General features: G+C 50.0%; 1 protein-coding gene across 2 annotated transcripts in view; it reads right to left on the bottom strand.

The window, feature by feature from the left end:
• LOC142579050 (uncharacterized) overlaps nt 1–13,217 on the bottom strand; it is a 51,248-nt gene extending 38,031 nt beyond the window's left edge. For both annotated transcript variants that reach the window (XM_075688873.1, XM_075688874.1), the window contains exon 1: nt 12,935–13,217. The gene's annotated coding sequence lies outside the window, so the exon portion shown is untranslated. The remainder of the gene's footprint in view (nt 1–12,934) is intronic.
• Nucleotides 13,218–15,615: the final 2,398 nt, after the last annotated feature.

The raw sequence follows: 15,615 nt of genomic DNA, 5'->3' as shown, positions 1-15,615 counted from the left end.
TGAAGACGACGACTTTAAAGGGACACTAAAGGCAAATATTAAGTCAAGCTAAAGTGATAGAGTAAAGCTCTAGATCCTATAAGGCGTCAATATCATCGCGAACAGAGCCTTAATAATTGAGAAAGCGAGGTAAATGCAGGCCATGATTAGAGACTCCCTTGGAATATCACTCCTCAGTTAAATTCTGTCACTAGTACTCGAGCACTAGTTGCAAAAAATTCATTTTATTGTTTTATAAGACGAAATAAAATGTTACTTAACCAGCTCTATTTCATTCTTAGAAAAAAAAAAGAGCTTATTCAGATTACCCTTGACAACGACGCGGACGATCGAAAAATTTCGTTTTCGCTCGACTCTGTACGAGAACCACGAGGCTTCCCTGTCGCCTTGGCAAGAGTTTCGGTGGCAGCTGCTGGCTACGTATGGTAACAACGATCGCAGGGAGAAGGCAGAAACTGCTCTTCGGGCATGAAATCAGCGCACGAATGAAAGCGTGGCCATGTACATGGAGGACAAGTCCCGCCTTTTCAAGCCCGCTGACCCCAACATGAGGGAAGACAAAGGTGCGTCATCACATGAATGGACTAAAGCAAGGGCTTTTCGCAGGTCTGGTTCGCAATCCACCACGCACCGTTGCCGAGTTTCAATCAGAAGCAACAACGATTGAAATAACGCTTCAGCATGCAGAAAGCCCGGCAATACAACCGCGACCTAAGCTGCATGTCTGCAAATGTCTTTTCTGTGTGCACTGAGAATAATCTTCACACACCGCTGGAACGCGTCAGGTTTGTAGTCAGGGAAGAGCTACGCAAGGTGCAGTCTCACGAAGCTCCTCTGGAACCGTCTATTGTCGATATCGTCAGAAGCGAAGTGAGGCAAGTTATACGGGAACCACAGTGTGAGCCACCACCAGCACGACCAAGGCCATCGTACTCCGACATGCTCAGGCGAAAGTGCACCGATAGTTCACAGTGTGTCCATAGTTCACAGTGCGCCCATCGCGAGGCCAAGTAAATACGTGCCGATAGCCCGGAATGCGCCCCCTATGGCTGAAACAAGGCCCCGGAAAAGTGAATCTGTACCGATTTTCCCTTACCGTCAAGCCGGTCTCAGAGGATTTCGTTTGAATGCGTCATGCCCCCGAAACGGCGAAAGACCATCCGACGTCGAAGAATACTTATGTACACGTGACAATTTCAGCACACCTCGCGATCACAAACCGCGGTCGCCATATATACCTTATGCGTTATCGATCGCCAAGCCAACGTGCCTCTTCAAGCACAGCCAGGCATCGTTCGCCCAGCCCAAAGCCGGAAAACTGAAGCGAGAGACCTATGGAGGCGAGGCCGCAAACAATCACACTTGCGAAGATCCTTCACCGCGATACCAAGGTGACATCAACGATTGGCTCCAGGTAAAGAAGTGCCGTAATGAAAAAATAGCTTCAGATTTACATTTGCTTATTTAAGGGTACGAGATGAATGCGTTAATTGATACAGGGGCGGATTATTCGGTGATAAGCTATGAACTGGCGAAGAAGCTAAAAAAAGTTTTGACGGAGTGGAATGGACCTCAGATACGCACAGCACTTAGTCACCTTATTATGCCTCTCGGCAGGTACACCGCAAGAGTCCAGATACGAGGATTTACATACGTTGGTGACTTCGTAGTACTTTCGAAATGCTCGAGGGATGTTATACTTGGAATAGATTTTCTGAAGGCTAATGGCGCCGTTATCAACTTACAGAAGTAAAGCATATCATTCTCAACCGAACAAGCTATAACCTGGGAAGAATCAGAACCATTTATCACTCCACTGCGAGTCGTCGATGACGATGTAACTGCACCACCGCGCAGCAGTGTAATAGTTCTCGTCAAAGATGACACATTCAACGACTACCAAGGTATAGCAGATAGTATAACGGTATAACAGAAGTATAACAGGAGCGTGTGTGTGGCACGAGGACTCGTTCACCTCCGTAACGGGTGCGCAGATATCCTTCTCACAAATTTTGGGAACGAGTTTCAGCACATGGCGAAGGGAACTATCGCGTTCTTCAATTAGTTTTCTGAAACGACAGAAGTGGGCGGCCTCGAGCTAGCATCAGTGGTTGTGTCAACGACCCGCGACGTCCTCGAAGTGATTACCGTTAATCCGAACCTTTCAGTGCTTCAAAAGCAACAGTTACACAGCCTGACACAGGATTTTGCTGAGTGTTTCTCTAGTTCTTCAAAAGTGCGGCGAACGACTACTGCAAAGCACAGGATTATAATAAAAGACGAGGCAGCCAGGCCGGTATGCCAGCATCCGTATCGAGTCTCGCCGAAGGAATGAGAGATTATCAAGAACCAAGTACACGAAATGCTCGAAGACGATGTCATCCAGCCGTCCAACAGTTTGTGGGCATCTCCCGTAGTGCTTGTTAAGAAAAAGACACAACAGTGAGGTTCTGTGTAGACTACCGTAAATTGAACAGTGGGACTAAACGGGATGTATACCCGCTCCCACGCATCGATGACACGTTAGATCGGCTAAGGCGTGAAAAATTTTTCTCCTACCTGGATCTGAAAAGCGGATATTGGCAAATTGAAGTGGATGAGGGAGACCGCGAGAAGACATCATTTGTAACACCGGATGCACTCTATATACTTAAAGCTCTCCCATTTAGTCTCTGTTCTGTACCGGCAACGTTTCAGCGCATGATGGATACTGTACTTCCCGCTTTAAAATGGCAATCTTGCTAAGAATATCTGAGTGATGTGGTCATCTTTTCCGCTACGTTCGAGCAACACATAGAGCGACTGCGGTTAGTGTTAGAGGCCATCCGTTCGGCGAACCTAACAATTAAACCGGAGAAGTGTCAGTTCGTGTTTGAAGAACTTCGATTACTTGGACGTGTGATCAGCGCTCAATCTGTTCGTTCAGATCCCTAAAAAACAGCGGCCATCGCAAAGTTCTTGACGCCCACAGACAAAGTCAGTACGACGCTTTTTGGGTATATGCGTTTACTATTAACGATTCGACAAGAATTTTTCAAAAATTGCAGAGCCTCTAAGAAAACTCACAAGAGAAGATGTACCCTTCGTGTGGCAAAGCGAGCAACAAAGCGCGTTTAATGATTTAAGAAAACGCCTGCAAGTGCCTCCAATTCTTGCTCATTTTGACGAGACAGCTGACACAGAAATACACACGGACGCCGGCAATTTCGATCTCGGTGCCATCCTGGTCCAGTGGCAAAATGGCGAAGAAAAGGCTACAGCCTACGCTAGCCGGAATATTATCGGAAGCAGAGGCCAACTATTCAGCAACCGAAAAAGAATGCCTCGCTGTGATCTGGGCCATAAGTAAATTTCGTCCGTATTTATATCGCAGGCCATTCAAGGCAGTCAGCTATCACCATTCGCTTTGCTGACTGGCGAACCTCAAAGGCCCATCTGGAAGATTAGCAAGGTGTAGCCTCCTACTACAAGAGTATGACTACAAGAGTATGAGTATTGTTTGGATCTGACTGCTGGTACGATCTGTTGGGAACTCGGCGCTGACGCCCGTGGTTGTACCTGGGTCGCAAGCCTCAAGGGTAGCGTTGGCCTGGCGGCCTGGGGTACAACTGGAAGCATCCGAAGGTCCCGGCAAAGCATGAGTCGACTGGTAACAACGAAACAACTTGTTTATTTTAACATCGCAAAGAGTTGGCGGTCAGGTTTGACCGTAGTAGAGAGACGGGAGAGCACTTCACTCAACAGAAGAAATCGGAGCCCTCTTTTTTGGCGTCCGGGGGCAGCTGTTTTTATACTCTCGCAGTTGAGGGCAAGAAGGAACCCCTCAAAAGACGAGCACGTGAATGTACAATGGGCTAATGGTGACGCACACTGTCGTAGCGATGCCGTAGCACCATGTCGAGCACGATCTCGTAGCACCCTGTCGTGGCGCTGCCGGTCGGACACAATGACTGTAATGAGAGGATGGTCCCTGCTTTGGCATCGCCTGTTTCGGGCACAATGACTGGAACGAGATCCCTGCTTTGGCATCGCCTGTTTCGGGCACAATGACTGGAATGAGATCCCTGCTTTGGCATCGCCTGTTTCGGGCACAATGACTGGAATGCGAGGATGATCCCTAGGCGGTCGCATCGCCGCAGTCGCGCCTGGAGACACCTGGCGATGAGTGTTGCGGCGACGACGATCGGGCCAAAATGTCTGCCGCCCCGCCGCAGTCGCGCCGGCAAAACCACGTGTCGCAGGCGAAACGCAACAGACCGCCCCGCCGGGAGAAGGAGATCCCGATGGACAGGGGACTGCATCCGCTGTCCGGAGGGATGTCGCTCGATGATGCACATAACCGAAGTCGGGCGTCCCTCGACGTTTCTTGAGCGCAGCGCACAGAGAAGGCCTCGTTCTCTCGTTCAGGTTCGCACGGGACACTGCAAAGTGACTTCGGGAGAGTTCACATTTTTGTTCTCGTTCCCGGCAAGCGTTAGAACTACGCTGAAACTCAACCGCTCAGTCAGCAAGCACGGCACAACCCTCACTAAGCCCTGCCAGGCTCTTTCCCCTTTTTATACCACTGCCTAGTTCCTTACAGTAGTCTAGCATCACTCAGAACGCGTCCACAAATTGAAAAATTGCACTAGAAAGCATATCATCACTTTGAAACACTAAACAAAAGCAATATGTTAAAAAAAAATCCTGCCTCAGGAAGAAAAACATCAGTAACAAACAATTTTGAGGCTGATTCCTACGTTAGGGGCTTCGACTTAAGCCATCGGCGTTACCGTTGAGACTCCCCTTTTTGTAACGCACCTCAAAGGAATATTGTTGTAAAGCGAGGCTCCAGCGCAGGAGGCGGCCATTTTTGGGAGAGATGGTCTGCAGCCATTGGAGAGGGCAGTGATCCGTCTCAATGATAAACCTCGAGCCGGCTAGATAGCATGACAATTTCTGAACGGCCCACACGAGACATGCACACTCTTTCTCGGTGGCGCTATACGCCTGCTCACGACTGGTCAGCTTACGACTAGCATACAGGACGGGGTGTTCTACTTCTCCATTTTCCCGTTGGCACAGTACAACGCCCATGCCTCGCTCACTAGCATCGCACTGAACAATGAACCCTTTTGTATAGTCTGGCGATCGTAGCACAGGCTGGCTTGTTAGGGCACTCTTTAGGGCGCTAAAAGCTCTTTCCTTGGTCTCGTCCCAGACGACTGTTTGAGGCTCTGTCTTTCTTAGAGCATCCGTCAGGGGAGCCGCGATATCAGAGTACCTAGGGATGTACCTCTGATAGTAGCCGGCGACACCCAAGAACGACCGAACATCGGTCTTGGTGCGCGGTTGCGGAAAGTCTCGCACAGCGGCCACTTTTATTTCAGAGGGGCGGCGACGACCCTGACCAATCACGTGACCGAGGTAGACAACCTCGGCCTGTGCTAACTGGCACTTAGGAGCCTTGACTGTCAAGCCTGCTTCGCGCAGGCGGGTTAGCACTGCCCGCAAGTGTGTCATATGCTCAGACCAGGATGCGGAGAATATCGCTACGTCGTCTAGATACGGTAAAGCGAATTCTTGCTGTCCCCGCAACACTTTATCCATGAGACTTGAAAAACAGTATGGCGCGTTCTTCAAACCAAAACTCAACACTTTACGACGGAATGTTCCCATTGGTGAAATGAACGCCGCATACCTACTAGCCTCTTCTGTAAGTGGAACCTGCCAATAACCCCTGACAAGATCTAGGGTGGAAATAAACTCAGCGCTACTAACTTTCTCAAGGCGCTCCTCGATGTTAGGGATCGGATAAATTTGATCCTTAGTGATGGAATTAAGCCTGCGGTAGTCGACGCAAGGACGAGGTTCCTTGCCCGGTACCTCAACTAAAATCAAAGGGGAGGTATAATCACTCTCACCTGCCTCAATAACACCGAGCTGTAGCATTTTCTTTACCTCAGCCTCCATAATATCGCTCTGGCGGGGTGACACCCGATACGCCTTGGATCGTACTGGCTCTGGGGAGGTAAGTTCTATATCATGAGTAAGTACCGAAGTCCTACCAGGCCTCTCAGAGAACAGACCTTGAAACTCTTGTAATAGCTGGTGTAGTTCGGTTTTCTGCTCAGGCGACAGCGGTGCTTTACTGATAAGGTCACTAATGACTTGACCGGTGTCTTCCCTGTTCGTCACTGAGCTTAGTCCCGGAAGCTCGACCGGAAGCTCTTCAGGAACGTTTACCATCATGCACACCACTGCTTCCCTTTGTCTATAAGGTTTGAGCAGATTACAGTGGTAAACTTGCTGTGCTTTCCGCTTTCCTGGCAGACTTACCACGTAGTTAACGTCCGACAGTTTCTGAACAATTCGTGCTGGGCCCTCCCACTGCACGTCTAGTTTGTTGTTTAGCGATGTGCGCAATATCATGACCTCATCGCCAACCTCAAAACGACGGGCCCTGGCTGTCCGATCATAATAAACCTTGGCCCTCTGCTGGGCCTTTGCCATTGCTTCACCTGACAACTCCTGTGCCCTTCTTAAGCGTTCGAGGAGCTTAAGCACGTACTCCACCACGACTGGGTCGTCGCCCCTACCTTCCCACGATTCTCGAAGCATGCGAAGCGGAGATCGAAGCGAGCGACCGTACACCAGTTCAGCTGGCGAAAACCCCGTAGCCGCATGCGGCGCGGTCCTTAAAGCAAACATCACCCCAGGCAGACACAGCTCCCAGTCAGTTCGATGTTCAAAACACAACGCTCTCAACACGCGCTTCATGACGGAGTGGAGCTTCTCAACGGAATTCGACTGTGGGTGGTACACTGAGCTGTGTAGCAGCTTTACCCCACACCTTTCGAGAAAAGTTGTCGTCAAAGCGCTAGTAAACACTGTGCCCTGATCTGATTGGATTTCCGCAGGAAAACCAACTCGCGCAAATATGGACAGTAGTGCATTAACTATCTCAACTGAGCTGAGTTCTTTAAGCGGCACTGCTTCAGGGAACTTTGTCGCTGGGCAGATCACAGTCAAAATGTGTCTGTACCCCGTGGCTGTTACCGGCAGAGGTCCCACTGTATCAATAACGAGCCGTCTAAAAGGCTCCGTTATGATAGGTACCAATTTCAACGGCGCCCTTGATTTGTCCCCTGGTTTGCCCACCCGCTGACAAGTGTCACATGTCCTCACGAAATGGTCTGCGTCCCGAAAACACCCTGGCCAATAGTACTCTTGCAAGAGACGGTCCTTAGTTTTCTTAACTCCTAGGTGTCCGGACCACGAACCCCCGTGTGACAAGCGCAACAGATCCTGACGATAGCATTGAGGCACGACCAGCTGATCGAACTCCACTCCTCTTCGGTCTAGATACTTCCGGTACAGGACTCCACCTCTTTCCACAAAACGCGCATTTTTCCTGGCGATACCTTCTTTGACATTGCAGCGCACGTTTTCCAGGCTGCCATCCTTTTTTTGCTCGGCTATCAAAGCCGACCGGCTGACTTTTAGCAACCTATCAAGTCCGTCTGACGTAGGCGCGATAAGCAAATCTGTAGATAGCTCTTCTAACTTTCCCGTGTCGGGCGTTTCCTCTCCAGTATCTGGCGCCTTTAACGTTACAGACTCAAGTTTATTCAGTTCGGGCGTGCTCGGAATATCAGCTTGCTGCGCCTCTGACCCTTTTTCGTTGTTTGATAACGTCGGCCCCGCAACTACCGCCTTTGCAGCGAGCTCCTGAACCTTCGATCTGGTTAAGGCCTGAACACTAGCTTCACCAAACAAAAGCCCCTTCTCGCGCAGGAGGTGATCGGACCTGTTTGAAAATAGGTACGGGTACTGGGGTGGCAGCATAGATGACACTGCCGCCTCTGTCTCAAGCGCTCCGAAAGGTCCTTCAATAAGCACCTTTGCTACTGGCAGACACACGCTATGAGCTTCCACGGCTTGCTTGATCCACGCGCACTCGCCCGTGAACATATGGGGTTCTACGTAAGATGGGTGAACTACATCCATCGTAGCTGCGGAATCGCGAAGCACTCGGCACTCTTTCCCGTTCACGAGGAGGTCTCGCATGTAAGGCTCGAGAAGCTTCATGTTCTCGTCCGTGCTGCCTATTGAAAAAAACACAACTTTTGGTGTTGTTTCCGGACACTGCGCCGAAAAGTGACCCGGCTTCTGGCACGTATAACAAACGCCCGCTCGCCTCATCTCGAACCGCTTTCTGCGTTCGGCTTCGGCTGCCGTCTCTTTACGTTTGGTCGGATTGCTTTCACTCGCATCCTCACTACGCGTGTCCCCCTTAAATCTCATGGGCGTGAACCTTGGCCTCTCAGACTTGGAGCCAAATTCACCCTTTTGACCGTCCTTAGCTCCGCGAGCTCGACGCGTCACAAACTCCTCGGCTAGCTCAGCGGCTCTAGCCACCGTACTCACGTCTGGCCTATCCAAGACCCAGTATCGCACGTTCTCCGGTAACCGACTATAAAACTGTTCTAGCCCGAAGCACTGCAGAACTTTATCGTGGTCACCAAACGCTTTCTCTTCTTTGAGCCACTCCTGCATGTTCGACATAAGCCTATACGCAAACTCTGTATATGACTCACTTCTGCCTTTCTCATTTTCCCGAAACTTCCGACGGAACGCCTCCGCAGACAGCCGGTACTTTTTTAGCAGACTCGATTTTACTTTGTCGAAATCCTCTGCTTCCTCTCTATCCAAGCGAGCGACTACGTCGGCCGCCTCGCCGGGTAACAAAGTGAGCAAGCGCTGTGGCCACGTTTCCCGAGAGAACCCCTGCTTCTCGCACGTTCGCTCAAAGTTAACCAGGAACAAACCAATGTCCTCTCCAAGCTTAAACGGCCGCATCAGGTCCGTCATTTTGAACAATACGCGTTCTCCTGCACCGTGTGCCTGACTTCCATTACGAGCGCGTTCCATCTCTACCTCAAGACGCTTCATTTCCAAAGCGTGTTGACGGTCACGCTCTTGTTGCTCTTTTTGTTCTTTAAGTTCGCGCTCCTGTCTTTTTGCAGTCTCCCTCTCTTCAATAGTCTCAAGGCATTCCGACAGCTCGTCATCCTCAGCCTCTAACTCAAGAATAGCCTTTAGCAGTTCAGGTTTTCTTAGTTTGTCTGAGACATCCAGACCCAACTCTCTTGCAAGCTCCAACAATTTCGGTTTGCGCAACGACTTCAAATCCATGGCTGCTCTGAATGCTGCTTTCTCTACTGCCTATTATTGTCTTGCCGCAACTAACCCGGCAGCAACGACAACCACAATTACCAGCTCTGTTTCTAACACTAACAAAAAGCCTGGCAAAGCTCAGAAGAAGAAAGTCCCGCACTCACCAAACCTCGCAGGCAGGAATTCCGCGCAGTCGTTCCGCTGCAGGCAACCAGTCATCACACAGGGCTCGTTGCACTGCTCCCGGATCGTCGTTGAGCTGCTCAGCATACCGTCAACTGCATCTCTTCGCTGCTGGCCTCCGTTGTCGCGATCTCTCCGCTGGCAGACAGTTGTTTGACGTCGGAGGCGATCTCACCGCTGCCAACCAGATGTTTCGGATCGCGACGCTGGCGCGATCGGATGGGAACTCGGCGCTGACGCCCGTGGTTGTACCTGGGTCGCAAGCCTCAAGGGTAGCGTTGGCCTGGCGGCCTGGGGTACAACTGGAAGCATCCGAAGGTCCCGGCAAAGCATGAGTCGACTGGTAACAACGAAACAACTTGTTTATTTTAACATCGCAAAGAGTTGGCGGTCAGGTTTGACCGTAGTAGAGAGACGGGAGAGCACTTCACTCAACAGAAGAAATCGGAGCCCTCTTTTTTGGCGTCCGGGGGCAGCTGTTTTTATACTCTCGCAGTTGAGGGCAAGAAGGAACCCCTCAAAAGACGAGCACGTGAATGTACAATGGGCTAATGGTGACGCACACTGTCGTAGCGATGCCGTAGCACCATGTCGAGCACGATCTCGTAGCACCCTGTCGTGGCGCTGCCGGTCGGACACAATGACTGTAATGAGAGGATGGTCCCTGCTTTGGCATCGCCTGTTTCGGGCACAATGACTGGAACGAGATCCCTGCTTTGGCATCGCCTGTTTCGGGCACAATGACTGGAATGAGATCCCTGCTTTGGCATCGCCTGTTTCGGGCACAATGACTGGAATGCGAGGATGATCCCTAGGCGGTCGCATCGCCGCAGTCGCGCCTGGAGACACCTGGCGATGAGTGTTGCGGCGACGACGATCGGGCCAAAATGTCTGCCGCCCCGCCGCAGTCGCGCCGGCAAAACCACGTGTCGCAGGCGAAACGCAACAGTATACAGATCTGGAAGAAAGCACACCGATGCCGACTGCTTGTCACGTATACCAGTAGACGCAGCCCTAACACAGGCATAGGACGACTTTCCGGACCTAGATATTGTCGAAACAACTGAAGAATTACTACCACTTATTAAACACCTCGAAGGATTCAACATCCAAATACCCCGTATTTTTTCCAGACGCCTCTCAGCGTTCTGCCTCAGAGGAAATGTTCTATATAAGAGAAACTTCCAAACCGCGAAACGTTTTTGCTTGTAGTGCCTACAGCTATGCGCCAAGAAATTTTACAAGCACGTCACCATGAACCGACTTCAGGACATTTGGGCGTGAGTCGAACGTATGCCAGAATTAGTTTAAATTATTATTGGCCTAAATTGTTAGCTTCAGTCCAACATTATGTGAAGACTTGCCGCGAATGTCAAAGGCGAAAATCACCATCTGTGAAACCGGCAGGCCTTCTACAGCAGATCCGCCCAAAGCACCATTTTAACAAGTTGGAAAGGACCTTCTTGGACCATGCCCTATATCTTCACTAGAGAAAAAGTGGATCATGGTGCCTACAGATTGCTAAACCAGATACGCTGAAACAGGCTCCCAGCTGCACCACGGAACGGCAGCTGAAGTTGCGAAGTTCTTCGTAAATAAAACATAGTCCTCTGGCATGGCGCTCCAACCGTCGTCATTACTGATCGCGGAACAGCCTTTACAACGCAACTTATGCAATGCTTGATGAGGATGACTCATAGTGACCATAGGAAAACTACCGCCTATCATCCTCAAAGCAATGGTCTAACTGAACGCCTGAATCGAATTCTCGAGGACATGATCTCTATGCATGTCGATGTTGGGCATAAGATGTGGGATAAAATTTTACCCTACGTCGCCTTTGCCTATCACACGGCCGTACAAGAGACAACCAGAGTCACACCATTCCAGCTTGTATACCGCCATGTAGTCACCACAACACTGGATGCTATGCTGCCGATAGATGACGATGATTACCCTCCGGATTTAGATGAGTTCCTACAGAGAACCGAGGAAGCGCGCCAGTTGACAAGATACCGAATATGTCGCCAACAACGTAGACGCAAGGCACTAGAACTAACGACATCGCGAAACGCTATATGAACCGGACGACAAAGTGTGGATATGGACGACGTCGTCCATATCCACACTTTGTCGTCCATATCCACACTTTGTATCCACACTTTGATATCCACACGACGTCGTGGGCTGTCCTAAAAACTTTGTCAATATTTTGGTCCCTATGAAGTAGCTCACCGACTTACCCCCGTATTCGGAAATGCACCTTAACTTGAAGCTAATGCTTGACTTGATTTAATTGACGCCAGTCGTCAACGCGCCGAAGTAAACGCAATTAGCATCCTATAGGCACATTCACGCCAGGCGTCACTGACATCAAGTCAAGCGTGGGCTTCAAGTTAAGATGTATTTCTGAATACGGGGGAGTGACCTTACATATGAAGTCAAGTCTGCTGGACACAAGCATTCAAGGCAACGCAACCCCACGGAGCGCGTACATGTGCGCATGAAACCTTATTATGAGAGATAAATAGAAGCACCCAGCAAGACGTCCGTGAGGCAAATTATCTCATCTGCAACACGTACGCTGTGCATTGTTTTCTCGCGCATCGGAACGATGCGCATTGGGAGGCGGGTCAGTGCCACGTAGCCTGCACTCCAGTACCACACAGATCGCGTTGGACACCGCAAGCGTTGCAACAAAAAGCGAATCGCCACCAGCGTCCTTCAAGACGCGCGGAGTGCGCCATGCCGGCCAGCCTGCGTGCACACGAGCTCCCAATGGGAAACACACCAATGGGAAATGACCGCGTGTGGTTTCACCTAATCTAGGGGCATCGGTTTCACATACCTATGCCCCTAAATAAAGTAAAGGTAGCGCCATCTCCTCTCTGCTCCGCCTGCACCGACGTTGGCTCTCGCTGCGCGGAGCCTAACTTGGAGACGCTCTCCGAATGAAACGCTGTCGCTACGTGTCGTTCGCGCTTTTGAGGCCGTATTTCGATCCGAATTTTTTTACGGTATATTGTGGCTGGCTGCCCAAACATCAAGAGAGGACGTCTGAATGCCGTTGCACTTGGCTGGCTCGGTTGGCTCATTCGCGCTGCCTCTCTCGTTTCAGCGCTAACGCAACGGCGAGAACGCAGCGTTTCGGCAGCATCTCAGCAACGCCGCCCTCGGCCACTTTCGCAGATCGCTTTTGAAGATACGGGCCCGCGCGTCTCTCTTCAATGCTAAGTAAGCGTCGAGAACATAAAACGCGAAGCTATATCAGCAGTCGGCAGTCTTTCTCGGCGTCGCAGATCGCTTACAAGGTACGGTCGACGCACCGTCACTGTTGCGTAACGTACAGCGATACGCCCAAAAAGGTTGCTGTTCGCGTACCATGAGGCCAAACGAAGGCTACGCCATGTAATGTGATGCAGTCGACAAAAAGCCCGTGCATATGACGGCGACTTGATTGAAATCGGCCACGAAAGTTGCAGATAAACGCTGTGCGAACATGCGGCACTTAAGAGAGCGAAAAACTAACGAATCCGCATACAACTAGTGGCAGCATACGAGATTAGTGATGAGCGAAGAATCGCTCGCTTACCTCACACTGCAGTCGGGACCATCGCGTTGGGTTGAAATCAGCCCGGCTGATTCTTTGAAGCCGGACCTTCCTCTGAGCCGCGTGTCGCTTCGCAGATGGAATCCGGAAGCGCCGCTTGCGGTCAGGTTCACGTGTGGTACATCTGACGGCAGAGCAAGACGGTCTCGCGAACACGGAACTACGCTACTAAAGCACAAAGGAGGCGCGAAACGTGGCGTCTGTGTAAAGCCTCTCATTGCGTCTGCGTACGCCGCTCTCAATAGACAGTAATGGCTCCGCTATCCCGACGGAAGCAAACGCAAGGAAGAAAAGAAGCGCGTGACGGCGTTCGGCCATTGGGAGGGTCGAGCGTCGATGGAAAGCGCAGGGGAGGAGGACGGCGGCCATCTTCAAAGGATGGCGCTACCATTGCTTTATGTATTCAAGCGCTTTTCCTTTCTTTAGATCGCTATCATCATCACCAGCATCAATTTATTTAGGGGCATTGGTTTCAACAAGAGAGGCCGCAAACTGTGTTAGAGGACAGTGGCTCGCGGCAGAGGACGTTTTTGGTCTGCCTTCGCTGCGCAGGCGACAGAGTGATCTTCTTTAGCTCTGGGCGCAAGTTCGCCCCTTAATGAATAGTTTATTTTTATAAACCTGTGTTGACTAAAGCCGCTACTAGAGTAGCGCACTGGCCCCGTAGGAATAACTTCATTCAAGAAAAGAATTCGACGTACAAGGTCGTCTGTCGTTGGTTTGAACACGGTGAACAGCGTGGCCTCGTTCCGCGGAGCGCCAGTGCGTCATGACTACACTTCCCTAAACGCAAGCTCAGGAATACTCCAGAAAGTGGAAGGGGCAACGGCGCCGTGGCAGCTTAACTGGTAGAGCATCGCACACGTAATGCGAAGACGTGGGATCGTTCCCTACCTGAGGCAAGTTATTTTTTTTCATCCACTTTCAATTCCACTAATTTATCATTTATTTAATTCAGTTAGTAACTACAAGTAATTTCCCCTGTGTTATCATTGGTGTCATCGTTTGTTCGGTTACGATATATATATATATATATATATATATATATATATATATATATATATATATATATATATATATATATATATATATATATGCAGATAAATTTACGGATTTTTTTAATAGTGCAGGGACAACTGGTTCTACTGCAAGGTACGGCACATCATTCCCTCAGTGCACGGTTGCTTGGAACTCACGTGATGAAGTTCTGTCAGACGCACAGCCCGGCTACGTTTGGTAGCATATGCCGTAACTCTACAGCGCACGAAACGGATAACACCTACCAAAAAGCACTGCGAACGCGCGTCTCTGAATGCGGCCGCCGCGGGCGGGAAATTGGTTTTCTGCAGGACGCTCATCAGCAAAATATCGCATCCACTGACCCATAGCTACAGCTGTAGCAAAGCGAGTAAGTCACTGCAGCCCAAACATGCGTTTACCTTAGCACAAGTGGTCTCCAGCACAACGTAGTGACAGAAAGGGACAACGACACACGCTGGACTAGCAATGGAATGAGTTTTCCTAGCTGCGCGAGAACGTGCATTACTCACGTTCTTCGAATAACTGGTCTCTAACTGAAGACCAGAATAACTGGTCTTCGAATAACGGCGGCCTCTGTCCTTCCAGACCCAGCTTCAAGCAGCTTCGGCATCACTTTGTGGCGATCCCCAAAAATAAAACATAGAGCAACAAACATACCATCTTATTATGTCCCTGTCACACGGCAAATCTAATGTCATTTCCAACAAATGACATTTGTTGCGATTAATGGCATTATCACAGCGCGCTGTCACACGGCGAAAACTAATGTCATTTGAAGATGATGACAATGACGATAGTAAAAAAAAGACACGCCTCAAACCCACTTTTGTCCAATAATTATTTTCCAATATGCTAAATACCACTAAAATATGTGATCATTGCTTTCAAACCGTAGCGTTCGATCGCTAACTTGTCGACATTGCCAACGAAGTCGAGTCGAGCCAAGCCAAGCCAAAGCAACAGGGCGAACAGAACGATAGGCGCGTCCGCTACATCTGCTAAAGTGGTACGAGAAGGGCAGTTGCATGTCATCGCCGTTCTGATGTGCATGCGGGCTTCAAATATCCTCATTCTTGGCGCGTGCCACAGGAAAACACGCGCACGCTTTTACGCCAAGTCAATTTAAGCGGCCGCGGCCGATGCTCCGTTGCGAACCAACACGACTGCTGCAGCGAAAGCTAAAGACGGCTCTCTGGTCACTGGACTGAGAGTAGTTTTCTGTATTTACGCACGTTGTGGACTTCAATGTCGTTAAAGCAATAATTAGGTAATGAAATTGATTGAATAATAGTGATTTTTGTTAAAACAAAAAAAGAAGCATGTACTGTTTGCGAAACACTGGTACACTCGTGGTGTCGAGGATACACATTCAGTTCCAAACGAATGCGAATGAGTTTGGCGAACTCATTCGTTTGTAAATGTCATTTTCGACGAATGTCATTACGTTTTACCGTGTGACAGCAAACAAATGGCATTATCAGCGAATGTCATTCGTTGTAAATGACATTAGATTTGCCGTGTGAGTGAGTGAGTGAGTGAATAAACTTTATTGTAGGTCCGGCGAGGACGCGAACTCGTCGCACACCCGGCTAGTCCCACGTCGGGACCGGCAGGTCTAGCCC

The sequence above is a fragment of the Dermacentor variabilis genome, chromosome 4 (assembly GCF_050947875.1).
Source record: "Dermacentor variabilis isolate Ectoservices chromosome 4, ASM5094787v1, whole genome shotgun sequence".
Taxonomy (NCBI): domain Eukaryota; kingdom Metazoa; phylum Arthropoda; class Arachnida; order Ixodida; family Ixodidae; genus Dermacentor; species Dermacentor variabilis.
The sequence above is the reverse complement of the archived record's forward strand: the minus strand, read 5'-3'. Positions and strand labels throughout refer to the sequence as shown.